The sequence below is a fragment of the Argiope bruennichi genome, chromosome 4 (genome assembly GCF_947563725.1).
Source record: "Argiope bruennichi chromosome 4, qqArgBrue1.1, whole genome shotgun sequence".
Lineage (NCBI taxonomy): Eukaryota > Metazoa > Arthropoda > Arachnida > Araneae > Araneidae > Argiope > Argiope bruennichi.
The window spans coordinates 143,004,390-143,022,334 of NC_079154.1; positions in this window are offsets into that span (position 1 = coordinate 143,004,390).

The following is a 17,945-nucleotide window of genomic DNA, read 5'->3' on the forward strand; positions in this document are numbered from 1 at the left end:
GCCTCGCTGCTTGAATTCCATTTAAGGCGATTGCCGGTGTTTTGTTTCAGGAAGTCAAATGAAAACATCGTGGGTGACGCCATTGGGCTTTTTTTAGTTATTGTTGTACTATAGACTGAATTGTTGGGTGAAGTTCAGGCACTCAGGAAAGACAAGGAAAAATATGAAATGAAAGTCTTCAATCTTTTGCTTGCATTCACTGGGCATTCTAATATTGGGGACAGAAAATGACGGCATTTTTTGAAAAACTACACCTTTCACTCATACAGAAGTAAAACTGAAATTAAAATCAGTTCTTAAAAGCATGCACTTGTTAGTGCATTAAAATCCTCTTTTTATCATCTTTTTTTTTTTTTTTTTTTTTTTTTTATTTTTTTTATCGGGTATTCGAAGGTCAAAAATAGGAAAGCAAAAGAGTGAGGCTTTCGATAGAAATAATTAAAGCAAATTAGAATTTAAACTACAGTCGTAATAAAGATTTAAGAATTTTCTTCCTTTTGATATTCGCGGTGATTTTATTTCCTCCCTATTTTGCACGCTCAAGTCATTTCTTTTCTTGTCTACTTTAAGGTTTTAAATAAAAGAAGAAGAGAAAAATTTTTTTAAAATATATTAATAAAATCTTGTTTTCAATTTCTCTATTATTTTCCGCTTTTTATTTTAAAATTATTTTTATGATTATACTGGAATATTGTCATCAAATTCACCACTTGATGGATACACAACAACGTTTAGTAAAACCATTGTATTTTTTGATAATAAAATTCTGGAAAAATGAAACTTTTTTTTAATTTTAAGAAAACAGAACTGCACTAAATTTCGAAGTCATTTCATTTTGAGAAAAGATTGAAAAATCGATTACAAAATTCAGTTTTGACAAACATGAAAAAAGTTAGATGAGAGCGTATAATAAATTATTTTATAAACAAAATTATAACAGTGTAGTGAGTATAATTTTTTAATGAAGTGTTTTCATATGTTTTCAAACACTAGAGACACCAAAGCCGACATTTTATTTCGTATGTTTCCTTGTAAAAGTTGCATTTCCTTATTGAAATGCAATTATTTTCAAGTGAATGAAGTGACCTTTGATTTTACATCTTCCGTCATTTTTTACCATGAGTCTCCTTAACTGTGAGATGAATGTAATTATATCTGATTGGATCGGTGATAACCACGTCGAGTTTAGCCCAACCCACCTAAGCATCCGAAGCAATCTGGATGACGGCATGGAGGCGGGAATCCTATTGGTCAACTTATCCTAACGAATAATATACAAATCACTTTGAACTAATATGATTTAGATGTTAGAAACCAATCGTTTTCAGTGACCAGATATTTCAACCACCAAATTATTTTTATTAATTTCGTAATGTCAGCTAACTTTTATTTAATTTGTCTATATTAAAAATATTGTTTTCTACAACCAAGCAACGAATAATTTGGTAAATATAAAGAAGCAGCGTAAAAAGAAAAGCATAACTATTTGAATGAAATTTTCATGTATAAACAAAATTAAAATGTCCTGAATGTTTTTATTGTTAATTAATTTTACGATTTGGACTTTATTTGCTAAAAACGACAGACAGAATAGCATTTTTTTAAAAAGAGCTTTACTTCATATTATTTATGATTTTGTCCAGTATGAATTTAATAGCACTCCTCCCTCTATCGAGACACAAATATTTAAAAAGAACTCGAAAGGAAATTTATCCCTTCACAAAGGGGAACTTTGATGATCAGATATTGTCGGGATTAATTCCCCTCCCTAACTCCCAGATGGCTGCGCATTCCCGTTGTTTTGAAAACTAAGCAGAAAACATCTCTTGCTTTCTTGGTAGTCAAAAAAAGTAGACGTTCACGTGGTGTGTGAGAGATCAGTAGCTCGCGAGGAAAAGCAGAGCAAATTTATTTTAACGATCACGCGGAAATCCAGCGAGTTGCTTGTGAAATTGGTAGTTTACGAAGAAAATAAATTTTATTGTCTTTAAGAAATATTCATAATCGTGATATAGAATTGCTTTTTTGAAGTTGTATAAAAATAAGGAGTGACTCGATGTGAATAAACGAATGACTAGTCAAGAAAACTACTTCTTGATTTTTTTTTGCATAGAATCTTCTATTTTTTGCAAACAGGAGCACAGGGTTTGTGCTCACGAGCAGTGCAGAAATATTTCGTTAGGGAAATGCCCCATATATTCGACAGATGTTACACTATATTTTTTTTAAATTTAATTTTGACGTACTCACTTTAATTAGTTCTCACACTGGGATTCATTTCTTATGTTATCTCACATTTGATTGGTTCCATTTTAACTTCCGAGAAAGTAAGATCTGAAAGTTAAAAGATAAACGGTTTTTTTTCGAATATGGTAACCAAAGCGTTTGCCCTGCTTGTCACTTCACATCGAACATCAGGTAGGGCAGATCAATAGTTTAGTTTAGTTATATTAACGTCCCATTTTGAAGCAACACTCGAGCTATTTTGGGATCTGTAATTTTGAACCACGGTCAAATGACGTTCAAAGGAGGTCCCAGTACGACGGCTGTGCTGGAACCTCCCCCCCCAAACTTCCACACCACACCAATAAATAGAAGAACGAAACATTGTATTCATATACATGAGTGTAAGAAACATATTATACTTCTTGACGTTTTTTTTCACCACAAAGGGAGGATAAAAATTAATTTTTTTTCAATTTTTTACTATTTTTATCTACAGAAGCCAAAGCATTTTTATACATTTGTGTACCTTATTTTATAAAACTTTGCAACAGGAAATATATGCATAATTGCAAAAGTTAAGAAAATAAATGTTTGTTCTACTTTTTTGTGACATTCTGAATATATAAGCACAGAATTTTCAGTGTCATGTTCAGTTCTCAAATATCTGTTTATATCGATATTTATCTATAAATTGATTCTTTTAAAGTAGGAGTATTCAAGTCCAAACCATTTAAATACTGGGACATCGAGACAGCGGGAAAAAAAATCTGACATCAGGACATTTCCAATTCATTTTATAATTATTTAATCGGTTTCTTTGAATTGTATCTGCCCACTAATATCGCTATCAGCAACGAATTCGAGATAAAATATCTGTGAATTGGAGTCATTTCAGATATCTTTGCAATAATCTGATAAAGAATCAAAAATTCAAAGTTTTTGGCATTGTGGCACATTCAAAACACGTGATTCATTTCACATGAAACAATTAATGCGGAGTATGCCTGATTAACAGATATTTCCATTTTTTAGTCCATTGCTTTCCATTTTCAAAGTATGCATCAATGGACTTCAAATTTAAAACAAAAACAATAAATTACATTTTCTACTGCATACTACGATAAAAGAGTAACCAATTTTTTTAAGTAATCTGTTCGAATACCAACTCAAGCAATTTAAAAATATTTTGAATTTTGCAATGAATGAAACGCTGGCTCTTCGGTTAGACTAATTTATTGTTTCTTAGAAAATAATATGAGCTTTCTAATAGAACGGAACGGACACAACAGTTTTAGGACTCTGAAACACTGCACAGTATTAAAGATTTAAGAAAATGACTCCGAAGTGAACTACCAAATGATAAATTTTTAAGGCCAGTTTTTTTTTAGTAATTTTAAACTTTTTAAATAAGTTAAGAAAAACGCAATCTTTCACAGAATTAAACAAAATGAATTATATTCCATCTTTTTTTATTTTGGTAATATCAAACAAACAAGTTTAAACTAAGGTAATGGTCATGGCATAAAAGTCTACCTTTTGATAACGTCTTATGATTTTGGAGTAAAAGCAAACTTTTACTGTGATTCAAATAATGTAATACTGCATTCAGTGGTATTTGATAAGTAAGCCAATGTGTGCATCATTTTTGTGTGTTGCATCATGTGTTGCAAACTTCATAAAATTCAGATTCCAGATTTTCGTCAACTTCTCCGAGTGCGAATAAACTATTTTTAAAAGAACTCGAAAACTCTAAAAATGCGAAGGTCGAATTTTTGCACGCTCTCTTTATATCAAAATACATGCCCCTGTTAAGTTTTGAAATAATTATTATGGCATCCAACCAGATTGTATAGCTACTTTTTCCTGAGAAATTCAAATTCTACTTTATGGTCTAAGAATAAAATCCAAACTTCGTAAATTCTCAAATAATCTTCCTTTTGATGTAAGAGCGAACTGCAGATACAACAGTTTCAATAACACCCAACAAATTGAAATAAGAAATAGTGATATTTTAAACCAAAATTGAGTGACTTATTTTATTTCTACCGTGAAATTCTCTAAAAAAATATTTGAAATACATATATATCAATACCTTATCTATCTATACGAAAATTACTTATTTGGGCATTTATATTAAATAAATTTGAAAATGAAATTTCTTTTAAACATATTTAGAAACTTCTGTTGTAGTAAAACAGCAAACGAAATGAAAACGCTTTATTCTAACCTTCTGATATTAAGTTAATTATTGGATATGTTTTGGATGGCCATGGTCACCACAAAGTGGGGACTATGTGGCCTGTCTTGGATTAAGATGAAATGCTATTCACTAAGAATATGAATTCCTAGAGATCTTTCAATACTTTCTTCTACTTGTAAAACATAATTCAGTCGTGAAGTTAAGCAGTTATTGCTTATACACGAGATACTCACATTATACTTTGTAACAGCTCAACTCTAGCAAACTTGTATATCGTTCACCATATCGAGTATCTAATTACGAAAGGCAAGTTTTAAGAGAAATAGTTCAAGAATTGAAAGGACAGGGTGTCATTCGGGATAGTTGTTCAGATTACAGTAGTCCAGTTTTGCTGGTATCAAAGAAAACAGGAGATAAAAGAATGGTAATTGATTACAGACATTTGAACTCGCAGACTATTAAAGATAAATATCCGCTTCCATGCACTGATTTTATTGAGAGATTTTCAGGTTTTAGTTTGTTCTTCATTCTTGATGCATGTCAAGGATTCAGTCAGATACCCATGGATGAAGAATCCTCACGGAAAGCGGCGTTTACCACACCTGATGGACATTATGAGCCGATACGTTTATTTTTTGGATTGTCGAATGGACCTCCTGTTTGTCAACGAGCCATGTCTTTGTCTTTAGGATATTTGCTATAGAGCGGTGTGTCAGGTTTTGATCGACTGATTTTGATGGTATGATAGCGAAGCTAAGACAAGTGATTGAAAAATTGCTAAATGCTGGAGTGACACTGAAATTGTCTAAATGTGAATTTTGGATATCAGAAATTGAATATCTGGGTTTTGTAATTGATAAAGACGGAATACGACCAGGTCCAAGAAAACTTGCTGCAATTGCCGAGTAACCGGTTCCTAAGACCGATGATGAATTACATCGTTTTCTTGGCTTAACTATTTTTTCTCGCCGTTTTATAACACGATACGCTTCAGTACTGAACCCCTCACAAGGTTACTAAAGAAAAATTCCTTATTTATATGGACTATAGATCAAAATGAAGCATTTGAAGACTTACGCTCTAAGTTATTATCAAGACCAGTATTAAAATTATTTGATCCAAAGGATGAAACTGAATTACACACCGATGTTAGTTCAGTAGGATTAGCATGTACGCTGTTACAACGAAATAAATGTAATAATGCATTCCAGTTAGTTTATTGTGTAAGCCGTCGAACCACTCAAGAAGAAAAGTATCATTCAAGCAGTTTGGAACTAATAGTTGCAGTCTGCACGATGAGTAGGCTTGGCCCTCTCTTATTATGTTGACATTTCACGTTGGGCACTAATTGTTCAGCCATAACACACACACACACACACACACACACACACACACACACACACACACACACACACACACACACACACACACACACACACACACACATACACAAAACCATTAAACCTCAGGTTGCAAGATGGACTGAACTATTAAGCGAATTTGATTACGAAGTTAAAATAGAGATGGTGCAAAAATGGTTCATGTAGATGCTCTTAGTCGATCACCTGTTCGGTAAATATCATAATCTAAATCTGTTAATTGACATTAAGCAGATTATTCCTTTTCAGACATTTTATAACTGTTACTATTTTTATTTCTGTTAAAATATTATTAAAAAGTAAAAGCAAACGATTTTTCCTTTGATAAACATATTTTATTAATATTATTTCGTTTATTTTTTGTATAATAGCTGATGATCAATTGTAAACCTTTTGGAATCTGACAATGTTTGTAATATATGCTGTTAAGTTGAAAGAATAAACAAGCCGATGGAATTCTAAAATGCTTGGAGTAGTATTTTAGTTTTAAGATTTTAAGATGCTTTGCAAGCTATTGTTTGAAACTTAAGAAAATGGGTAGTTGGGTGAACCGGAGTTTACCCCCTTCTTCGCCGAATTGCGATAACGCGCCAAAGCTGGAAACTTCCGTTTTCTCTGGACTGGCAAACCTATTATTTTTCGCCTTTATTATGCGCTATGATTGGACATCTGCTCCCTCGCTTTTGAATGTTTCGCAAAATAAGACCGTTGTTGGTGAGTTGGCGATTTTTGAAAATTGCCAACTCACGCACAGTTGGACAAGGGAGAAAAAGGCAACCTAATTATACAACTATCACTCACGCTTCTCAGTTGAAAATGTTTCATCTTATCACAGAAGATGAAGACCTATCTGATGGTGATAGTGAGGACCTAGTTACCAGTTATTGCAATGACGATTCCGATGAAAATTCAAGAACCCTCGACCAACAAGGGTTAGAAACGTACCACACCACTTGAAGCCGTATTAGAGGGTCTTTTCATGGTCAGGATGGTCGAATGTAAAAGATAATTCAGTTGTGACGTTAAACAGTTATTGCTTATACACGAGATACTCACATTACGCATTGCAACAACTCAACTCTCTGTGTGTAGCTGGATCAACTCAACTCTTGATTTTTAAGTTTGGAACTTTTGTTGCTGCGATTTTAAGTTCGAGTGAAACAAAAATTCGAACTGCGTTTGCGTTTAGAAGTCATTTATTACATACTGAACCATTCGCTCTGTCGTTTGAGGGCTTACTTTTGCAGGAGTGCACTTTTAACCTCAATACATGTACAACTCTACAGAACACGTTTACTACGCCTATATATGATACTATAGTATTACATATAATGATAACCCTTAATGAAATTAAAATCTTAATAAATTTCATATTTTTTTAAATCTCAAATTACCCATATTATTTTATTCTAAAACTTTCCTTATTTCCTGATTTAAATCTCATTTTTTTAAATTTAATTATTTCTAACACGCTCTTTAAAAAATTGATGAGTTTCCACAATGCAAACGTAGGGTTAAAAATCCCTGACGCCCACGGCATTCCTTCCGAAAATTCCTTTAATTTTACTTTACCCGATGAATGTTTGCAGTTTTTCTAAGTTTTGACTTCTTGAAATACTCATGTTCGCTCAATTGTTTTTAACGTCAGTTACATTTTATAAAAAGAGAAAAGGCGGTCGGAAAATCTCCCATCACATAGCGAGAAAAGGCGTTTTAATTATTCTAGATTAATTTCAACCAGAATATTTTCATTTTTTTTTAATGAAATCGTATTAAATGTTAGCAACTTAAATAAAAGTAGGTAGTCAATAAATCGTTTCTTGTATTTTTTATTTGCGGAGGAAATGAAACTTGATAAAATTGAGAATTGATAAAATCTGATAACATTTATAAAAATATCTCGAGCATTCAAGACAATACTTAGGTTTCGGGGCATATTCCTAGTCTTTAGATATCCATTTTGCAAAGAGCAGCAGTTAATTGTTACTGTTTTCTTATCATTATAGCTTTTGAACGTTTCTTTTTTCGAGCTTGAGTAACAAGCGCTGAAGGTTGCAGTAGCGATAAACGCGCTCTTTCATTCTTACACGCAAGCAAAATCTCTAAGGCAATGGTTTATCATCTGCACAAACAGAGATTATTACGGGTATGTTTGCAACATTTAGAAGAAAATCCCCGATTATTCGAGGAATTATGTAATGTGGCAACAGCAGATAATCAACAGAAAATTGATAAAGGAAAATGCATTTGGGCAATTTTTGTTTGCCTGCATAATTTTACGCATAGAATTAACGGCAGATTTTCAATTTAAAAGTTTATGTTTTTTTCTAAAAGTAACAGCAACAACAAAATAAACACCCAGTAATAATTTGTTTTTATTTTTTCGTGACAAACACGTCTTGCAATTAAGAATTGCTTTAGCCTTTTAAGATTAACAATCGTGGATAACCAAGAATTTATTGCATTTTTAATCGTGCGTGATTAACATGCGCACATTTTCGTGATATGAAGTAAATTCATAGTAATTTCATATTCGATGTTTATTGATATTTGAAAAATTACAAGATTTGTTGTGGTATATATAATCTAGAGTTAATTAAGTAAACAAACTTTATTCATAAAATAAAAACATGTAATAATAAAATGTATTTCATTAATGATAATAAATATAAAAAAATCAACGAAGGTACATTTTTTTATGAATGATAAAAAAATTCATATCGTCACATTTTGGAGTTTGTAACTGGGATTCTTATGAAAATAGCAACGAAATAAGTTTTGAATTGCAGTTTTTGAATTTCAACTTTGGAAATGAATGATATGCAAAATAAGCAAATATGAAATGCGAATCGAAGTTAAGGAAAGGGAACTTTCACTACCGTGGGATACTTGATTGCGTCAAACGCTTATTATTAAAAACAAGTTTCATATGTCACGTAAATGGTTGCAATGCAAATTATATTCAAATTCAGTGCATCTCCATAGTCTAAAAACACTTACCTACCTGACTGCATCATCAATTTCAGTGTGATTTCAACTGAAAACGTAATAAGGAGGCTTCAAGAAGTTATATTCGTCCTTTTTAGTTTTCGCGAATAGAATTCATAAGAAAAAAATTATTGACCATAAAAGCATGCATTCAAAATTTAAAAAAAAAAAAATCTATAATAATGATAGCAATCATGGCTGCGACATTTGCTATTAAATGTATAAAAGGTAGGAATCGAACCTCCATTGGAATCCTGCTTGTCTCATACATAAACCAGGAGCTACTTATGACACAGAAGCAAGTTCGATTCACCATCACTAACTTCGAATTCATTGCAGATTTTTGACTGCAAAATGGTGATTAGTAGCATGCATTGTGCAATTTCGATAGGATTTCAACTTTTGAAATACGAAAAAAGTCTTCGGAAAATGAAATTAAATTCTGATCTTTATTTTTTTTTTAAAAACAGAACGGAAAACAAAGAAAAAAAAAATACTATTATTTAGTTTTTAAACTGAAAATTAACTGAATAAAATAAACTGAATAAACTTAACTGAAAAATGAATAAAATAAATTGAATGAAAAATATAACATTTAAAAGCAAATTATAAAAAAAAAAAAATCACGACAGAATCTATGTTAGAAGAATATTGCTTCAATAAGTGGTTTATGACATGGAATGGCTACAGAGCAACATTAATATTGTTAGGAATTTGTGGTGTTGCTTCCAAACTCAGTTCCATCGAAAAGAAGAAAGTTTTATGGGTAGTTCTGGTGAATATTAAACGGATCAATGACCTTTCGGGCTTGACAACAAACTTGACGATCGTTTGCTGACGAATTTGGTGACTTTGGAGACAAAATGGAAGATTTTAGAATCGACAGAAATTTTAGGTTTGGGACCATTAAAATGCGAACTATATTGATTTTTCTGGCAGTTTCTGCGCCACGCTGCTCAAACTATAAAAAGCTGAAAGGCTTAGCTACGTTTCAATCAATCAAATCTGTTAAATGAAGCGCAAGTGAAGAGTTAATTGACTTGAGCTCAAGTGATAAGTCAGATGATTCTTGGAACGTGCGTCGAGCATTGAGAGAGCACTGAGTCATATGCTGAGTAACCAATGAGCGTTGAGTCGAGCAGTGAATCGAATACAATTTAAGCGAGTGCAGACGTTTGGAGGGATGTGAATAATTACATGAAGTCTCTCTGTTTGAGCGTTTTGTGCTACTACAGTGGTTCATTACTGCTATAATGTTTGTGTGCTTTTCAAATTGTTAATAATTTTTTGTGTACCACCCAGCTAACACTGAACGAAGCAGTATAGATAAGATTTGATGCGGCCGGCTGCTGTCTTTATCATAAATCATTAACATGACTGGCCAGTTCTACGAACTGGCATTTTCATTGGAGACGGTTGGCCGCCATCCATCCTCATCTACCTCTACATTTATCGTCCTGTTTTACAAGGGGCAGACCACTACTTTGAGAAAATCTCCTCGAAACTCTCCATGTTCCTCTAGATCTGCATTTCACAACAAAAGAAAGACAAACACTTCTATGATGAGAAAAACTGTCAATTTTCAACATCGGATCTTTCAGTGCTTTAAGAGTTTCGACCGCCATCAGTGCTATTAATTTCAACATTTAGGTTCTTTCTTAATTCCAAAACTTCTATACATTCCTCCACAGATGCTTTCATTCCCCCCGCATTCTTCGAAATCTTTAGAAACATGCGGGAAATTTGCCATGCCCTGATATAACTTTAATTATTGATGAATGGCATTTATTTAACTTTATTTCTAGATTAGGAGTAAAGTTATTCTTCCTTTTTTTGGAGATAAAATTTCAAAGCAAAATTATGTTATATAAAGACACGAAATATTTCTGTGTAAAGTTTAGTACCAAATTTTTAATTTTATTTTTCAAAAAATGCTGAATTTCAGCCTCACTGTTTTTATTTAATTTCAAAGTCCTATTCCTGAATTAAATTTTTTTTTATTATTATTATTTAGCAAAAATATTAACCAATATTTTCCTTCCCTCTTTTTATGTATTCATTGGTTATTGCTGAATTAATTTCTTAAACTTAATTAGATGGTAAAAATGTTTTAGAAGTATATATTCTCTAATAATAGTTTATTTTAAAGGTCCTTGCGAAAGTTTGTTGTAATTAAATCTTCAATTCAGTATTAAAATAAAAAGAATTCAAAATAATTAGTTTAAATTTTATTTTACCAACTACGGTTTCTAAGTTGATTACAGAAATTAACATTAATTATTTTTTAAAATATGCTCCTGAAGTGAAATTCTTTATTTTTCATTGTTTAAACATACATTACACAATTTTTTCTTAATTTTTTTTCTTAATTTTGGTTTACTTTTAATTTGGATTTCAACTTTACCCAACTTTTTATTAAAAACGATTTTCTTAATGATGGTTTACAAAAATTTATCCTCATTACAGTTTCAATTTCAGGGATTAAATTGATGCATTTCTATTTATAAAACTCATTAAAAATGTATTGTAGTATCAGAATTTCTTTTTAAGAACTGAGCCTGCATTTTCATTTCCGAATCATTCATAGAATGTAGTTGAGTAAAAAATAGATGCTTTAAGAAATGCTGACAAAACAAACACAGATAGATTGCAAAACTATATATTCGCTTTCATACATACAAAACACGATTCATACAAAAGGCATAATAATCGCTTTCATGATTCAAATGAAATGAATCGCTAATATTGTAAGTTAGTATAAATTATTGTTTGTTTGTTTGTTTCTTATGGCACTTGCCACTGACAAGCCCGCTGTTACGAAGACAGCGATTTAAGCCTGAGGGGGACGTCTCTTATTTTTTATAGCAGCGCCAACTAGGGCCAAGAGTACGACTTTGCCACTCACGCATCACTCATTCGCTTGCACAACCCCTTTTTACAGGAGGGCACATTCACACATCTCACAGATAGAACAACAGAAGAACAACCATGCCCAAACCGGGACTCGAACCCGGGACGCCCAGATCACGAGGAAGACGCGCTACCCCTATGCCAGGAAGCCGGCATAAATTATAGTATTTGCGTAAATGTTTATATATCCGAATTGTATCCATAAATTTAAAATCACAGGTAGTTCGCACGTCAAGTTAATTGCCTTAATTTCATAAGGAAACGGGTCAATTGAAATTTCAACAATAAAAAATGCAATTATAAATTACATCAAGAAATATTTTTAAAAGTTTGTTAAAATGGAAAAAATTTTCACAATTGCCAGTATGCCATTGACAAAATCATTGTTATAATTTTAAGATGGTGTGTCAAGTATTTTTGTATGATAGTATTGTTAGAAGTTGTATTTCAGACAAGTGAAATTTTGCTTAATTTTTGAGTAGTTAAAACTTCTTTTAGTTTCAAAAAATGAGCCGTGAGATGCAAATTTCCAACATATTTGAGCCAAATTTGATAATTCAAATAATTTCACCTGTAATATGCAATGGACACAACGATCACAGAAACACGTCTTCGCTTTCAGTATTTGTAGATTGCATAATGCACATTATGGATGTTTTTTTAAACTTTTTTTTTATCTGAAACGTAGCGATTTCATCCGATCGTATTTATATTTCATTAACATTCATCTAATCACATTGCAATGATTATCCATTAATTTTATTTTAACAATTTTTGAAAATTTCTGAAATTTTTTAAGGAAACTTTGTTAAACTTGATCAGGAAATGTTTGATATATCAATACTTTAAACCATTTAAAAAGGACTTGAATGAGAATTCGAACAATTATTTAGCTGAAAATTTTGAATTATGCTTATATTCTTGGAAGCTCTTTTGAAAGGAGCACATAAGGTACATTTCGATTTATTTGTCAATATGATTTCAAGTGCATTTGCACATTTTAACTATATATATATATATAAGAAATAATAAAAAATATAAACATTATGACAATTACAAATAAAACCTGTTTCTGAAACAATCTAAAAAAACTAAAATTATTTTTGAACCAAGCTAAAAAAAGCACAATTCTATCTAGAGAGTACTAATGCTGCTACTACTAAAATACAGATGAACATAACCAACTTAGTAAAAATAAAAAGGAATAAAAATAGAATCAAAAGTAAAAGAAAGAATCCGGCCTGAAGACTTTCTCAAGGGTCACCTTCAGGCAGGGATTCAAAACAAGAGATATTTTCTGTGAGGGGTCTGACTTTTTGTCCAACAATATTGACCCATTGACCCGAAAATCCATAATTTTAGGTCTAAGATATACAACATTTTTTACAGAAATAAAACAATAAATTACATAAAATACAACCTCCAATGTAAGCGAAAATAACAACAACATAAAAAAACTATTAACACTCAGAACAAATTATTAATATAAAAAAGAAAGCACATACCAGTAGCAGGTAAAAGATCTACCAAATAAAGTGTCCCATCGTGTTTTTTCTTGTTACCCGCGGCTGTTTCTGCTTAGAATTGCCACATCATTCATATTAATAAATAATTGGAGGGTCTTAGCGCCCTCTGTTGAGTTAGTTGACATGTAACGGAAAGTCTATTTTTATTCGTGTCAAAAGATTAGATGCGAACCAGCCTTTCCTCCATTGAAATTTCGATACTGCAGTCGTTTCTGGGAAGTTCGTCAGCAGTTAATGAGATTATTATTTGTTGCTTCAATATAGCAAATTTTGTTATTACAAACTCTTTTAATCCTATCAAACTGTGAGAAAATTAATTTTTTTTTAAATTTTAGAATTTAGATTAGAAAAGTAATTACTGAGTTTAATTATTTTAAAGTTGAATTCCTCCCTTTTATCGTAGACACTAACTGTTTTACCATTAGAAATTACGATTTTTAAATCCAGATAGGTAGCTTCAAGTTGATTATTATGTTTTTCAGTTACAATTAAATCTTTTGGATAACAATTAGTAACAATATTAGTATTATCTAAATTCATCAAAAACAAGTCATCAATATATATCTAACCGTTTATTAAATTGTGTTTAATTATTTTTTTCTCATAGCAATGTAGGAAAATATTGGCTAAAGCACTTGAGAAAGCTGTTCCCATTGGAATGCCCTTTACTTGTTTATAAAAATTAATTCCATTAAAAACGCAATTTTCGGTAATAGTACAGTTTCATAATTCTATATAGTTATTTTTTTTTGTAATAATATCTTCATTTAAATATTCGTCGTATATAAAAGTACAGACTTTTATTAATTTTTCATGAGGCAGATTGTTGTATAAATTTCCAAACTCATAAGTATTAAAATTATTAATGTAGTTATCTTTTAGAAAATTCAAAACTTCTTTGTTACTATTAATTATAAAATTATCTTTATCTTTAATTTTATTCAGTATAATTTTCAAGTATTTAAAGAAATGTTTTCCCATATAGTAACTATAACTGCCAGTGCTACAAGTCACGAATCTGAATTGTAATGTTTTTTTAATGAAATTTAACTGTTGGAAACAAATAAGGATAGTTTAGAGAGTAAGGACAATATTGTTGAACAAAAAGTCAGACCCCTCACAGAAAAAATCTCTTGTTTTGTATCCCTGCCTGAAGGTGACCCTTGAGAAAGTCTTCAGGCTGTATTCTTTCTTTTACTTTTGAATCTATTTTTATTCCTTTTTATTTTTACTAAGTTGATATATATATATATATATATATATTATGAAATTTCAATTAAAATCTATTTCTGAATCAAATTAAAAAGGTACAATTGTATTTAGAGAGCGCTAATGCTGCTACGACTGAAAAACAGATTGACTTAACCAAATTAGTAAAAATACCAAATTAATATTAGCAAAAAGAATAAAAATAGAATCAAAAAGGAAGAAATTAAGAATCCGGCCTGAAGACTTTCTCAAGGGTCACCCTCAGGCAGGGATTCAAACAAGGGATTTTTTTCTGTGAGGGGTTTGAATTTTGTCCAATAATATTGGCCCCTCACGACCCGAAAATATCCTGAAATTGAGACCTTAGAGATAAACAATTTTTTACAAAACAAGAACAATAAATTACAATATCCAATTGAAGTGAAAATTATAATTACCTAACATAAACTCTAAAAGAACTTTCACAACCAATTATAGAAACAGAAAGGAAACACCATATCAGTAGCAGGTTAAATCTCTACAAAAATGGGTTCACATCACGTTTCCCGCGTCATTTACAGCCCCTGCATAAAAACGCTTCGTCATTCCAAGTAATAAATAATTGGAAGGTCTCAGCGCCATCTATTGAGTTAGTTGACATGTAACCGAAAGTCTATTTTAAGTTGTGCCAAAAGATTAGTAAGAAGTCAAGCCTTCTTTTATTAAAACTTCTTTATTGAAATAGTTTCTGGGAAATTCATTAGTTATTAAGCTTTTAATGAGTTATTTGTTGCTTCAATATTAGAAACTTTGTTATTACAAACTCTTTTAATCCTATTAAATTGAGTGAAAATTAAATTTTTGAAAATTTTAGAGTTTAGATTAGAATGATAATTACTGAGTTTAATAATTTTAAAATTGAATTCATCCCTTTTATCGTAGACACTAACTAATGTTTTACCATTAGAAATTACGATTTTTAAATCCAGATAGGTTGCTACTAGTTGATATTTATTTGTTTCAGACAGCATTAAATCTTTTGGATAGCAATTAGTAGAAATATTAGTATTATCTAAGTTCAACAAAAGCATGTCATCAATATATCTCCAACCGTTTATTAAATTGTGTTTAATTATTTTTTTTTCTCTTAGAAATATAAGAAAATATTGGCTAAAGCACTTGAGAGAGCTTTTCCCATTGGAATGTCCTTTACTTGTTTATAAAAATTAATTTCCTTAAAACTGTAATTTTCGGTAATATTAAATTTACATAATTCTAGCCAGTTATTTTTTGTAATAATATCTTCATTCAAATATTCATCATATATAAAAGTACAGACATTTATTTATTTTTCACGAGGAAGATTGGTGTATAAATTTTCGAAATCTTAAGTATTAAGTTTATTAATGTTGTTATCTTTTAGAAAATCCAAAATTTCTTTGTTACTATTAATTATAAAGTTATCTTCATCTTTAATTTTATTCGGTATAATTTTCAAGTATTTAAAAAAAAATGTTTTCCCGTATAGTAATTATAACTGCCAGTGCTACAAGTCACGAATCTAAATTTAATGGCTTTTTAGGAAATTTTATTATTGGGAGCAAATAAGGATAGTTTAAAGAGCAAGTCTTAGTTTTAGTTTTTTTCGTGAAAGCTGGCATTCTTTTATCTAATTCCTTTTTTCCGTTATTCTTTAAAATGTCAGTTGCATTAGAGTTATATTCATTAAGTAATAGTTCTCTATAATAGTATTTACAAATTAAACAGATATTGTTTGCTGATTTATCTATTATTGTAATAATAGTTTCTCTTTTAAATTTTTTATTTAAATTTTATATATATATATATATATATATATATATATATATATATATATATATATATATATATATATATATATATATATATATATATATATATATATTTGTTCACAGTTGCTTTTATAATTGTTACATTTTGTAATTCCTAAAAATAGTTCAGTTGAATAATTTAGATGTACTGTTTAGTTGCTAGGCTATATTATTCAAATATTTTTTTATATCTAATTAACTAGGTTTAATTTCCCATTCCCACATCATAACACTTTTTTTTGCTGGGGTGGGGGGGAGCACAGGAGGAAAGAAAATGAGATTTTCAGTTTAAAAAAAAAGGGACATAAGTGCTGCCCTAGACACCATTTTACGCCTCGGCATAAAAGTGACCTTTCGGATTTCAGAATGCTACATACTACAGGCATTGAGCCATCGGGAATACCGTTCAAAATGGTGCAACGAACATCTCTTTAATGATGGAGGCGTAATTTCTTTGCCGTCATTTTAATCTTACAAGCGATTTTCAAAGCAATTTGAAATGGAGAGAGGAGGGGCACACTTTAATCCCATTGACATAAGAGAAAGAGACTTACGCGGCGGTCCTACAGTGCTTATGTGAGGAAATATAATAATAAATGGAAAAACAGAGTTCGTCAGAGGTCCGTTGACCAGGGATAGTCACTGTTTCTGCCTTTGCATCTATTCGATGGTGCCATAGGTCCAGAGCCCACAATGTATAACAATGTTTCATTTATAACTGCACAAGTCTCTTCCCGTTCAAGAATTTCTGAAAGGGAAGATGTATGTTAAATAGATTGACTAGCTCTCTACCCTAATTTAAATCTAATTGAACATGTTTGGGCTGCTTTGGGTAGACTTCTTTAGGCATCCTTCGAAAGAGCGATCAATTTATAACTAATACAGATATTCAATGAGGAATGAGTGCTCTTGTCTTAAGAATTGCTGGATAGTACTGTTTTTAATATAATGAACAAACAATGCGACGCAACCATTGTAGTTCGGAACGATCACATCCCTTACAAAAAGGTCCTTTATTCTTTTGTTTTCCTTCTCGTTCGAATACTGCTTTGTGTCACCGACATTCTGTCAATGTTTTTTTCCTTGTTCCTTTAAGTATGCGTCCTATTCAATATTCATACTAATAATTTTCTGTTCATTCTTTAAGTATTTCATTGCATCTTTGCTATATGAATTTCCATTTACTTTTGAAGAATTATAACAGTATAAGAAAAGTTGCTTAGGTTTTCCACATTAGTTCCATTTAATGAAAGCGCTCAAACGTCTTGCTAAGATGAGGTGGAAGATCAAAATAAGTATATTAACGAAATGCCGTTGTGTTTGCTCTTAACGCATTCACAAGATGTTATAATTGCAAGTGTCTCTTGGATTAGAATTTAATTTGAAAATAATTTTCTGTTAATATATTCTTTTTAAGATGAAGTTTTAATGCTTTCAGCACAGTTTATCTGAAGAGTGAATCTTGCAGCATTATTCGCATGCTTATTCAACCGTCACTTTGATGCGCTGAAAGTTTCGCACTTCACAGATGAAACAGCAGCAGCGGGACTGTTGGGCTAAAAGAGAGCGCCGAGAGCGGATTGATTAAGAAACGGTACTAAACTAACAGCCAAATGAATAACACTCTAAGAAATGCCATTTCTATTAAGTATAAAATGTTAGGATAATAGTAATTCCT